The 14017-nt window shown below is 37.3% G+C and overlaps 1 pseudogene across 1 annotated transcript; it reads left to right on the top strand.

Moving 5' to 3' along the window:
* Positions 1-6606: 6606 nt before the first annotated feature.
* Positions 6607-9641, top strand: LOC147636639 (uncharacterized; annotated as a pseudogene). Its single transcript, XR_015266179.1, has 3 exons — positions 6607-7063; positions 7228-7270; positions 7692-9641. The product of XR_015266179.1 is annotated as an uncharacterized LOC147636639 (transcript).
* Positions 9642-14017: the final 4376 nt, after the last annotated feature.

Genomic DNA, 14017 nt, shown 5'->3' with positions numbered 1-14017 from the left:
TTTATCAACTCAAATCCTTTCCCTAATCCAACCGTACGGATGAAATCAGCAAAGAGGAGGAGCGATTTCCTATAATCGGATTGTCAAACCAATAAGAGTGTCTGAATTCCATAATCAAGGGTGGAGGTTATTAATTTTTCTTATTTGTTTTCAATTAAAAAAGTGTGAAGACTCAAATTAAAAATCCATATCTACACACACACACACACACACACACACACACACATATATAATTCCAATTGATATTTTTCTTTTTTCCCTCTCTTCAATTCAACGGATGGCCGATGGCGATGGGGGGAATCTTCATTTTTCTTTCCCTCTCCACAAATTCACCGCGGGCTGTTTCCTTTTTTGCGCTCTAGCGTACGGCGTTGGCGGGGTGAAAGCTTTGTAGTAAAGCTTTAAATATATATATATATATATATATATATATATATATATATATATATATATATATATATATTCACGGTCTGCAAACCCATCCCAACTTTACCTAAACTATGGCCAAAGTTTGATTTTTTTTAAAATACTATATGGTGATAGATATCAATGCGTGATTTTCAATTTTAAAATTTTTGCCAAAATTCAATTATATTCTAGGGTAATGTTTAGCACAAATTTTCAATTGTTTAATTTCAAGACTTCTACCAAGCCTTATGGTATTCCATGTTCAAGTCTCCATAGCTTTCTCATAAAAGGTTTATTTTCAGTTTTGAAAATTTCAGTGGATTCGAATTTTTCAAGACTCGGGGGATCAAGTTTATGGAAGACATCTTGGAGATTGTCTACGAGCACATGGCAACCAACCCACAAAAATTTTATGCATATTTGGCTCAAAAGATTTTTAATAACCCTATTGAACAAATTTTTAGATGGCCAGTATATTGAAGCGACAACGAAAAACGTTGCCTCGAGACTTCAGTTAATTTCTTTCAGAATAATATTAAACTAATCATGTTTTTGAAAAAAAAAAGGGGTAGTAGATTACTATCTTCTTAGACCAACTCACCATCCTCTGAATTATGATTTCACTTTGTATGATTTTATTCAAAAATGTAATCTACTCAGTCTCTTTCTACCCCATTGGAAATTTCGTGTAAAGACTCTCAACCACACAGAATGATACCTATACTTACTAACTAATAAAATTTTCTGTTTGATCAGTTAATATCCTCTTTTTCAACCCGACAAATTATGAGATGTCTTTTCTCATACCTTGAACATTTTATAAAATAATTTTCTATATTTTCCAAACATTTTGATTTTTTGCAGCTTGACTTCGACAAGTTTTGAGTTAAGTTTTCGTATCCGCATTCTAGATTAATTGTAAGATTAATTAATTATGGCATGCATATTTTGTGTCATCCAAATCAATTATTTTGTAGCTCAGCAAATCAAATTCATGCGAGCTAAGTCCTTCACCACTCTCTCTATTTATCTTTATAATTTCGAATATTTAATTTGATGATCATAATAATTAAATCTCGATTTATCGTTTCTTCAAATTATTAATTCATTAAAAATTATTAGATCGTATCCTTTTAAATCCAAATAAATTTCATTAGGCATTGTTTAGATTATCACTTTTTCTTTGGATGATTAATTTATTTGCATGTGCAAAATTAATTATCTCAATGTTTATTTCCTAGTTTTTAATTAAAATTTGTTTGAGAAATTATAGTTGCATGCTAGAAAAATTCATAAAAATCAAATTTTAGTTTCTAAATATTCTCCATTAATTTTTAGATTTTAAGGGTATTTTTAAAATTATTTTTTATAATTTATTTCATTGTATAATGAATTAGTAGATTAAAATTATAATAAAATTAGTAAAAATAGTAGTAAAATTTCAAGGAAATTTTAGATTTTAGTAAAATTTTAGAAATTAATTCTATAAATTTAGTTATTTAAATTAATTATTTAGTGATTTTTCTTTAGAATTGTATGAAAATTCATTTTTACTACTAAGAAATTACTGAAAAATCATGTAAGCTATAATTTTAATCTCTTTAACCCTCTTTAATTTTAAAATTAGTTGTTGATTAATTTTTACTATTTAAAATTAATTATTTTATACAAGTTTCATTATAAATGGTTGAAATTTCATTTTCGAGGTTAGGAAAATTTGTAAGCATTTATTTTACTGTCTTTTATATGTTTAAGTTTTAAGAATTAATCATTAATCATTTTTAAAGTCAAATTAATTAATTATTTCATTTCTTTCGAATAATTCTCTTATAGAGCACCCTAGTTTCTAGAAACCAATTCCAGATGACAAGAAAACACTCAATTCACAATATCAAGAATAAGGAAAACTTGTACTAGTAGATCACTTGGATTGATTATTACGACTAAGAGCAGATATGCTAAATTTAATGACGTAGCTAGTCGGTCTCCAGCAAGTATTAGTTCAAGTGACGAGTAATTGTTAGTAGATAAAGACAAGTTCTCCATTAAGTTGTTGGAAAAGTACTCTGAAAATCAAGTTTTGTATCACTCGATCGTAATCATGGATGGTAAGGTAAGATTAAAAGTAACCATCAAGTCAAGATTACGAATCAAAGTATCAATCACAAGAGAGTATAGTCTTAATTTTTCACAAGATACAAGTACAAGATTTATTCAAGCTCAAGAGGAAGTTTTATTTTAGTGAAAGAGACGTTCAAACCAAAACTTTAATCAAGTACAAGATTCCTAAAGAGTACAGATTTCTATTCAAAAGTAGAGATTTGTTCAAGTCTACAAACATTAATTGTAAACAAGATACATCAATTGTAAACAAGACCTCTTTCAAGATTAAAAATCCCTGAAAATCATATTAGACCGAGGAGTTTAGTATGTTATGTGTAGAAAATCTAAGTTTAATTTAGTATCATACCAAGATTAGTAATAATTATTAAACTTTCATCTTTTTCTTACAGACAAGTTAGAAATAATCTGTTGACCCAGGTGGCTTTCACGACACCATCTTCAAGACCAAACAGGAAATGGAGATTCTTACCTTAAACACATGCTTATTGAAATCATCATTGGAATTAGATGGCAGGTGCGAGGGTACCGAATGAGGTGTCGCACCAATGAAAGATTGTGTGAGGGTACCGAATGAGGTGTCACACGAGAGAGATACGTGTGAGGGTACTGAATGAGGTGTCGCAACAGTGATAGATTGTGTGAGGGTACCGAATGAGGTGTCACACGAGAGAGATGCATGCGATGGGTACCGAATGAGGTGTCGCACCACCAGAGAGATGCGTGTGATGGGTACCGAATGAGGTGTCGCACCAGTGAAAGATTATGTGAGCGTATCGAGGTGTCACATGAGAGAGATGCGTGCGAGGGTACCGAATGAGGTGTCGCACAGGTGAGGATTAGTGTGAAGGTCACCGAACGAGGTATCACACTATGCGAGGGTCACCGACGGAGGTGTCGCACCATATGAGGGTATTGAATGAGGTGTCGTATGGGTCCTCACGAGTCATACCATACTAGTGATTGTGTATCGTGGGTGACTCCACAATAAATACTAATCATCTAGTGTTATTGATGCATGTAGTATTGCCAGGGAATGGTGATTGAACTATGTTTAATTATTTGAGTTAACCTTGTTAGGTTGTTGATCATTTGACGCAATTGAGGACAATTGCTTCCCCAAAGGGGAGGACTATCACGGGAGTGAGATTTTTCAGAATATTTTATCATGGGAGTGAATCCAATTAATTATATGTGATACATGGTTCATGTGTGAAGCATGGTAATGAATGATTTTCATTTGTTATAATTATTTTTGTGAGTGATTCCAAAGTAATTGTGATCTAACATTGTGGATTATGTTGAGTATAGATCATGAGTTCGAGATGACCAAGGTGGACATTGGACGAGATTATCTAACCAAGCACATGTGTGCTAAATATTTAATTTTGTATGGTTTGGCCCATTGTACATATATTGGGCAAGGATTATTTTTGATGAGATGCTTTAAAAGCATTGAACTAAGGCTTAATTTTGTAAAAAACCCAATTTTGGAAAAGCTATGCATGGCTCCAAGGGCTAAATTTATTAATATGATTAAAATACCACGTGTGGGAGTGGAGCCACACATGTCAGGGGGGAGATTGCACCCAGTCTTGTGTTATTGATATTTCATGCTTTTGATTCATGCCCTTGATTTATGCTATGATGTTATGGTTTAATTTCTTTTATTATTGAATTTGTGGAATAATTTAATCTCCATATACCATGGTCCTGTAACAAAGTACCGTGGGTGTCCGGGTTAGTGTGGGTAAGCAGGCCCCTACATATAGCCTGGTGGGATGGGGAGATCCCTCATTCTTGCTCTATGGTGGCTGGGAGGTGAACACGAGCCTTTCCTCTCTCATTTCGCATAGCCGGAGTGTTATGTAGGAGTCCATAGTGATTGGTGCATCACAATAGGTGAAAGAGAGCCATACGTGATGTTGAAGGCGTGTATGTTGTGATGATGGGTTGATAGTATATGCACTTGGCATATGTGATGTCGAGCGTATGTACGTTGTGATGATGGTCGATAGTATATGTGGGACACTTATGGATGCCCATGGTATTTTTGATGGTTTATAACTTTATATGTGAACAATTCTATTTTTGAAAAGTGCAAGCTTAATTTGTTAGCTCCAAGGGCTAATTTTTGCATACATATCCAAATACTCATGTTGTGAAGGGCGTTACACACGAGGGGAAGAGGTAATGTTTATTTATTTATATTGTTTATGCTATGGTTTTTATGTTGGATTTGCTAAAGGCATATGTCTACGCTTATGTTTGTTCATATGTGCATGAGGTAATTTTCACAAGTGGTACAAAGGTCATGATAGGTAGACTTCACAAAGCGACAAAATTATAGACCATCACTAATGTGTGCGTGTGAGAGAAAGAGAGAGAGAGAAGAAGAAGAAGAAGAAGAAGAAGAAGAAGAAGAAGAAGAAGAAGAGGAAGAAGAAGAAGAAGAAGAAGAAGAAGATTCTTTTAACGTGTGGGAAAGAATCCCAACCATTATTTACCGTATTAGACTGTCTCATCGGGTTTTAGCTCAGGCGGGTCCATACACACACACACACACACACACACACACACACACACACACACACACACACACAGAGAGAGAGAGAGAGAGAGAGAGAGAGAAGAAGAAGAAGAAGAAGAAGAAGAAGAAGAAGAAGAAGAGGAGGAGGAAGGGAGAGTATGAGATGAGGTCCACTTTGAGATTTGCCAAAAAGAAACTTGATAAAAAAAAGCGAATATGCAAAGCTAAAAACGAGAGAGAGAGAGAGAGAGAGAGAGAGAGAGAGAGAGAGAGAGAGAGAGAGAGAGAAGAAGAAGAAGAAGAAGAAGAAGAAGAAGAAGAAGAAGAGGAGGAGGAGGAGGAGGAGGAGGAGGAAGGAGGAAGGGAGAGTATGAGATGAGGTCCACTTTGAGATTTGCCAAAAAGAAGATAAAAAAGGCGAATATGCAAAGCTAAAAATGAGGGAGGGGGTTCATATGTGTTACTTCACCTACTAATAGCTATTCCTGTTGTATATTCACTACTATTAGCTATTCATGTTGTATATTCACACTTTTATTCATGTTACTTCACTACTAGTAGCTATTTGTGTTGTATATTCACACTTTTATTCATGTTGTATTAATTAATGCTCGCTATGCCCGCTATGCGGGGGCATTAATTAATATCACCTTACAAGATCAAGGTTGAAGGCTCATTTTAGCAAGTACTACCTACCTCCTCCCTTCTCCTCCTCATCCCTCCTCTGCCCCTCCTATGCGCCTCTGCCCATCACCATCTGCCCTACTATTCACCTCTGCCCATCAGCCTCTGCCAACATCGTTTGGCCCCCCAAGAGTCTTTTTTTCATGGCACGATCGCTTATCCTCTGCGTATTGAGGGACTTAGATTCATGGCATGATTAGCTTTTTTCCCCTTATCCTCACCTCTACTATGCATGTCTTGGAGAGAGAGAGAGCATGGGTTCACTTGCACGATATGGGGCAGAGAAACAGAGACAGTGCATGGCTTCGCCTACAAGATGCGAGAGAGTAACAAAGGATAAATCCGCCTACAAGCCATGCAGGGAGGCGAAAACGGACAAGTGTCCATGTTTTGTAAATAGAAAAGTAATAATAGAAACCAAGGAGAAATAGAAAGCATGTGGACATTCGAATTTGGACATGTGGACATTCGAATTTGGACCTTACAAAAAACAAGGTTTGTAAACACATGCAAACAGCATATTCCCTACTAATTAATAATGACATAAAAAAACATTTTTGCCACATATATATATTCAGCAATTAGTAATGGACATATGATTAGGGAAACTTTTTATGGGAAATGGTAATTTTGAACAACTATTTACTTGGTATATTTTATCCTATTTTATAACTATATTTGGAAATTCTATAATGAGTCATATTTCCTTCAACGGTCAACTTGAATGCATTTTCCAGAAATTGAACTAACCTAAATATGTATTTTCCCGAATGGTAGACTCATGTAGAATAGCAACATGCCCTTATGCATCCTACGCATATGGTCATTCTCAGTAACCTGGGGCCCGCTCCTGCGAATCCAACGCTTCATATGCGTTGAATCGAACGCATCATATTAGGCCAAGTCATCATCCGCATGATTGAGCGATGTGGCATCCACGTTGGCATCCCCATGAAAATGCAACTTTGGGGGCGGAGGAACTTTTCGCAGAAAGAAGGAAAGCAAGAAAGGGGGCATTGCCGCAGATCCTGCAGGCACATACATGGCCATGGCTTCGACCTAGCTTCCTCTCTCCGGGTATGATTCCGTTTCATGTATTTGCTGCAGGGGGCAGCCCTAGCCGGCATCCAGAAAATCGCCATTTTGTGTGCAAAACCCTGGAGTAAAACAGGGATACATGTCTGTATGCAGAACCCTGGATGAAAGGAGGGGTCCGTTGGCGATTCACGTATGAAGAATCTGTTTTGTGTACAAAACCCTCGACAGAAGCAGGAATCCATGACCGACTTATGTAAAACAGAAGCTTGACACAGATTCAGGGTATGCTTGCTCGAGGAGGGTTATAATTAAGAATAACTTCATCTGTGTAAGGATTTACTTAGAAAATGGTGCTTGGATTAAGCCAGGAGGCATGATTGGTGTAAGGATTTAGTTCTTTGACCTCTTGTAAGGATTACGGTAACTTGCCTTCTGAATGAGTGCAGGGGCATCATGGGATGTATCACCAGTGTCGTAACATGCCCATTTGTAAGAAGCTATTTTGCAGTTTCTAAACTCCTCCACTTGTTTCTTAAGCCTGTTTTAGGTTTTGTTTGATCATTTACTTGGATTTAACGCCTGTTTTAATAAAATTTTGTTTTATTAACTGCTTCAAAGTTCTTGATGTGTGCAATGATCAGCTTAGTTAGTTAAGCAGGAAATTGCGTTTGAATAATTTTGCGATCTTTTTTCCATGCTTTCTTTCGCTGGAAAGTGGAGAGAAGTTACAACATTCTATTGCATTTTTTGGTTTGGTGCTACTTAGCCTTTCGTACATGTGGCTTACATGCATGCAGATCATGCATTCCTCTTTACAATCGTGCCTTAACCATGTATGAGTGATCAAGTTTTAATGGTGAAGGGGTATTTGATTTGTTTAGTTTTTTTACTCTTTTTCTTATATGTACAGCTGAACCTGGAGGTCCTGACTCAGCAATGCCAAAAGATAAAAGCAATAATCATCACCTCTCTCACAAAACCAGAGATTATACATACAACCCTTACTCAAGACATGGCAAACGACCTGCAGCTTCTTTGGGCAATGGTGCAGCTGCAGCTGCAGATGACACTACCTCCAGAAACGAATGGGAAGATGTGACATGCTCTGTTTGTATGGAGACCCCTCACAATGCCGTCCTCTTACGATGTAGCTCTTATGAGAAAGGATGTCGGCCTTATATGTGTGATACAAGCTATCGCCATTCAAATTGCCTTGATCAGTATTGTAAGGCTCACTTGGCAGGTCAGAAGGCTTTTGCCAACAGTCATGAAAATGGTCAACTTGAGACTGAAAATAATATGGATAGCTTGAGAGATGATGACAATATCAGCTCCTGGTCGGGGTTGTCACTGGGGTTAGATAGCAATGAACAAGGAAGGTCTCAGATGTTAGATAAACAAGTGTTGGAAGACACAAATGGAAAAGGAAAGCAAAGTTTTGGAGAGAGTTCACAGGGAGCCTCTCTTCTACATGGTTGTGATTTATTGGGCCTACTTTGCCCTCTTTGTAGAGGCCATGTGCAGGGATGGGAAGTGGTTAGAAAAGCCCGGGATTCTCTGAACAAGAAGGCCAGGGTTTGTGCCCGAGAGGCCTGTTCCTTTACTGGATCATATGAAGAGCTTCGTGCTCATGCAAGAAGAGATCACCCTGCCGCGCGGCCTGCTGAAATTGATCCTGCTCGCCAGCGTAGCTGGACACGACTGGAGCGGCAGTGAGACCTTGGGGATGTGCTTAGTATTATTCAATCTGCCATGCCTCGTGCCACTGTTTCTGGGGATTATGCTGTTGATGATGAGGAAGATTACATAAATAACATTGACCATGACTTTCCCAATGATGAGGGTCATCTGTTGACTGTCTTCTTATTGATCCAAGTGTTTGGACCTGTGCGTTCCATAGTTGGTGGGAGGTCATTTCCACCCATCAGAGGAGTTTTAAGGGGTTATCGTAGATCGGGGAGGACACGGCAGGGGCTTTGGGGGGAGATTTTGCAGCAACCAGCTTCATTTAAATCAATCACAGCTGTGATTGTCATGTGGGACTAGAAGTTACGAGGTTTCCTTTAAAATGGTGATGCAGTATGGTAATGCGGATGGTGCTGCAATACATTTAAAAAGCAAAAATGGTAATAATATGAGCATGGGTTTAATCTTCTGCTATCAAGGTTTATTATGATGCAAGGGTTAGTGGTTAAGCAAAGTTGTGCCCTGGAGGTGCGCGATAAACCTAAATGCTTCATCAGTGGTGCAATGTCTAGGTTCTTTGTGGCTCAGAAAATGTCTACCATGATTTCCTTCGTGGTATATTTCTATGAATCAACCATAGATGACTTTGATAAAAATTGATTTGATTGTGGCAATCAAATGGATGCAATGGTTTATCAACTGAATTTAAACAAGCGCCATGGGTCTTGTGTTCGAAGGGCCTACAGGCACAGCATATGTGGAACTTTTCGTCCTGTGCATATGAGCAGCTTTTCCTTATGATTTTATGAATTCCGATTTTATGAGTAGGACATTGCAGTGCTTTTGCTAAATCAAGAATATGTGTCACTTTAGAAGACATTGAAGGTCATGTTCTCTTTGCCTTAAAAAAAAAGATGACATATTATGTAATGATTCAAGTGGCATAGCTCATGCAGTCATTTAAGAAAACAAAAACTGAATGGATCACATTGTATCCGAAGGATTGTGGCAATCAAATGGATGCAATGGTTTATTATTCAATTTAAACAAGCGCCATGGGTCTCATGTTCAAAGGGCCCACAGGCACAGTATATGTGGAACTTTTCATCCTATCCATATAGGCAGCTTTTCCTTATGATTTAGAGTTCTCATTTTATTATGAGGACATTGCAGGGCTTTTGCTAAATCAGGAATGTGTTACTTAAGAAGACTTTAAAAATCATGTTCTCTTTCCCTTTTAAAAAAAAACTACCTATCATGTAATGATTCAAGTGGCATGTCTTCCTTTTCATAACTCATGCAGTAGCTTAAGAAAACAAAACTGAATGGTCCTTATGAACAACCATGATAATCTAAACTCTTAGGGCAATATGACAGCTAACGTGCTTGGTAGACATGGTTATAAATAACTAATAAAACTTTCCATCCGTTGTATGATAAGGGCTTTTTGCTCAGGAGGTTCCTTAGGATGTTAGCAATCAGAAATAAAAAAGCAGAGTATACGGTCAATGTTCATACCCCTTGAACACGCTATATGGGGTTTAATATAACACCCCCATCCCCCATAACCCAAAAAAAACCCAAAAAAGAAAAAAAGTTGACATGGTTGTAGCACATTATGTCGCATTCAATTCAAGAAGGATCTTAAGCAGCTTGGTTCTTTTTTCTAAGAAGGGATATGGACAATGGTTAGAGAAAGGACTTTATACTTCTCTCTCTCTCTCTCTCTCTCTCTCTCTCTCTCTCTCTATATATATATATATATATATATATATATATGAATGAATTAGGGTCTAATTATACGCTTACATCTTTGACTATAAGTCATTAACTCTCAAATAACCTTGAATACAAGTGTATAGCCAAAATAGTAAAGCTTAGAGTGCCATGATGCAAGCCATTTACTCTTAATTACATCTTTGATTACAACTCTTCCTTAAATAGATCCAAATACAAGAGTTATAACCATGATAACAAGGCTAAGTGTGCTTTGAATACAATGGCTTCTTCTTAGGCTTTAAACATCAAAGCCTCGAAGGTCTAATTCTTCTTCAATGAAAGGTTCCTTGTAGGCCCAAAATGTGGTTAATATGTCTGAGCAAATGTATATTAAGATGTCCTCAACATATGAACATGAAGAAGGGTACATGACAATTCAGGTTATCCATAACGTCCAATAGTTGATCAACTGCTTTTAAACCATGCCAAAGTTTCTTTTAAACCATCCCAAAGTTGAGCATTGATGAAGGGAAGCTTGCCACCACCCCACAACATAAAGTTGTAGACAAAATTGAGTGTTTTAGCGAGGAAGGAAGCTCTCAACATATCTTCCACCATGTCATAAGCGGTCACATGAAATAAATAAAATTAAGACACTTAAAAAAACTAATCATACATTAGTAGCACATATAACTTCATATGTGTGTACTAGTTTAGTATTTATAAAACAAGGGATTAGAACCATTAAAAAGTCCAATTAGAGATTCAAGAGCTTGTTGTAAAGCATCCATAGATTAAGATTTATCACTTGGCATGTACAATGTTTGAAGTACTCAAATTTATGCATTGAAGTAAGGGAAATCCTTAAACCCAATCAAAAGTCAAGTACGACCATTTAATACCACCTGATTGGGGAAGTTGAAGCAATAGCCATACCCCACAAAGTCTATCCACATAAACTTCATCAAGTGAGCTAAAGAGTGTCTTATATTTTAGTATTGTTCGAGCTTTGTGAAGAAAATTAACTTAGGAGGTAACCATGGCTTGTAAAACCTGTAAAAGCTCATTCTAAAGTTTGACATGAAAAAATTTAAGCCAAGAGTAGCAAAGCTAGGCAAAGCAAGAACCACTTATTATATGCTTATATCTCACACTACATAAGTGTTGTTTAAGAATACAAGAGCTATAGTTGTAATGCAAAGCCCCACACACCATTTTCTGGTAGCAAACTGTTATGTCTTGTGTTGTGTGGAAAAAACATGCAATGAAGCATGGAAAGCATGAACCTCATACCTGGAAGTCTTTTCAGTGTCTGATCAAGAAGAAGTTCCTACCGCCACAACATAAGGTTAGAGTGAGGGGATAAGCTTAGACTTCTTATGCTATGGAATTACATTATTTAATTTTTATAATTGAAGCTTGCAACTAGAAATAAAGCTATAAGCTATATTTGGAAGTAATGAACTAAAAAATACTCTAGAGGGAACGATTTTGTACCTGGTCTTGTGTTTCTTTCTCGCTGGGCTCACACGTCTTCGTAATAGTGGTATCAGAGCTTTGGTACACTCAGTACGCTTTGGCAAAAGAGTTAGCGGTTTGGGAACTCAGATGGTTCAAGAAGGAAGTGCGACGCACGAGGCTCACATGGCGGCAATCAAGGCCTAATGCACAACTCCAGTCCACAGGCGCATAGCATGTTGGGCTCACATGGCCATCTCAGAATGTCATAAGGTTAGCCCTACTCTTGGTGAAGCTTAAAGAGATCACCTCCCCAATTCTCCTCAAGTCCATTTCGATACTTTATTTCCATTTCAAAGTTTTGTATCAACTCAGCCTCTCTCTCAGTTCTATCACATATGTACTTAATCCCCTTCTTGCAACTTCAACAAGCTATGACAAAGTGTCTCCATTTGGTCTAGATTTCTACATGCAACACATACTTATAGATTTCTACATGCAACACATACTTATATTGACTTTTGCTTCATATTTTCAATTGTGTTACGTTGGTTAGAGGATTATAGAATTTACATTGTTATTCAATATTATTTCTTTTCACTTTATTTTCCTAGATATAATTGGAGCTTTCTGATGTTTCAATTATTTTGCATAACCAATTTACTCTATTTAAGAGAAATTTATTCCTATGAATTTGTGGTTATGCCCGTGATTATGAAATGAGGTTGTGAGTGAATCCAACCAACTCCATTTAAAGAATGTTTGTGAGCGAGTCCAATCCATTCCATGAAAAATGTGGTGTTGAGTGAGTCCAACCAACTCCATTTGAAGAATGGTTGTGAGAGTCCAATCCATTCCATGAAAAATGTGGTGGTGAGTGAGTCCAACCTAATTCATTTGAAGAATGATTGCAATCAATTTGGTGTGGAACCTAGTTGTGAGTGAGTCCAACCACTTCCGTTTAAGGGAAGATCATGAGTGAGCCCACCAACCCAATCTGTGTGCAACTTGATTGTGAGCGAGTCCATCCAACTCCGTATGCACACGCTTATCATTCTTTGTGAGTGAATCCAAAGTCTTATCTTATGGAGTGATTCCAGGATACCAATGTTGTTATACTAGCAACTAAGGAAAATTTCTCTCCTAAATTGAAGGATTGTTATGGAAAAACATTATTTAATTTTTGTAATCGCGATGTAGTATGGTTATGTGGATGTTTTGTGTCAAGTGCTACAATACATTAAACAAGAAAAAATGGTTATAATATGTGCATGGGTTTCATCTTCTTGTATCAAGGTTTATCATGGAGTAAGGGTTAATGGTTAAGTAAAGTTGTGCCATAAACCTAGATGTTTCATCAATGGTGCAATGTCGAGGTTCTTTGTGGATCAGAAAGTGTCCACCATGATTTCCTTTGTGGTATATCTATGAATCAACCATAGATGACTTTGATAAAAAATGATTTGATTGTGGCAATCAAATGGATTCAATGGTTTATTAATTCAATTTAAAGAAGCGCCATGGGTCTTATGTTCAAAGGGCTTACATGCACATCATATGTGAAACTTTTCATCCCGTGCATATAAGTAGCTTTTCCTTATGATTTCATGAATTCTCATTTTATGACTAGGACATTGCAGTGCTTTTGCTAAATCAAGAATATGTGTTACTTAAGAAGACATTGAAGATCATGTTTTCTTTGCCTTTTTTTAAACGACGTACTCTGTAATGATTTAAGTGGCATGTCTTCCTGTTCATAACTCATGCAATAGCTTAAGAAAACAAAAATTGAATAGATCACATTGTGTCCTTATGAACAAGCACGACAATCTAAACTCTTAGGGGGGCAATATGGCAATGCTAATTGTGCTTGGTAGACATGGCTAATAAAGCTTTCCACCCCTTTTATGATAAAGGCTTTTTCTGAAGAGGTTCCTTAGGATGTTAGCAATCAAAAATAAAAAGCAGAGTATACGGTCAATTCTCATACCCCTTGAACATGCTATATGGTGCACACATGCACACGCACACGCGCACACGCACACGCGCACACGCACACACACACACACACAGAGTAGAGCTTGGCATGGTGGTAGCACATTATGTCACATTCAATTCAATTCAAGAAGGATTATGGCTCATTTGTGGGGAGTTCTAGTTGTGGAGCTCTACCTTGGGACTGGGGGATCCCAAGGGTCCCAACTAGTGGTTAGCCCATTGGTAGGTCGTGTTAGTGAAGCCAAGATGGCTGGGGGTGCATGGTTTGGGATGTGCATGCTTTGTGAGCACGTGTTTTCTAAGGTTGTGCTGGCGTCTAGCTTGCTACCAATGTGTGTGGTTTGGAGACTAAGGTTGGGTGGTGAGTACTAGCCA

Source organism: Cibotium barometz, chromosome 7 (genome assembly GCF_041138505.1).
Source record: "Cibotium barometz isolate CiBa-2024 chromosome 7, ASM4113850v1, whole genome shotgun sequence".
Lineage (NCBI taxonomy): Eukaryota > Viridiplantae > Streptophyta > Polypodiopsida > Cyatheales > Cibotiaceae > Cibotium > Cibotium barometz.
This window is presented reverse-complemented; position numbering and strand designations above follow the sequence as displayed.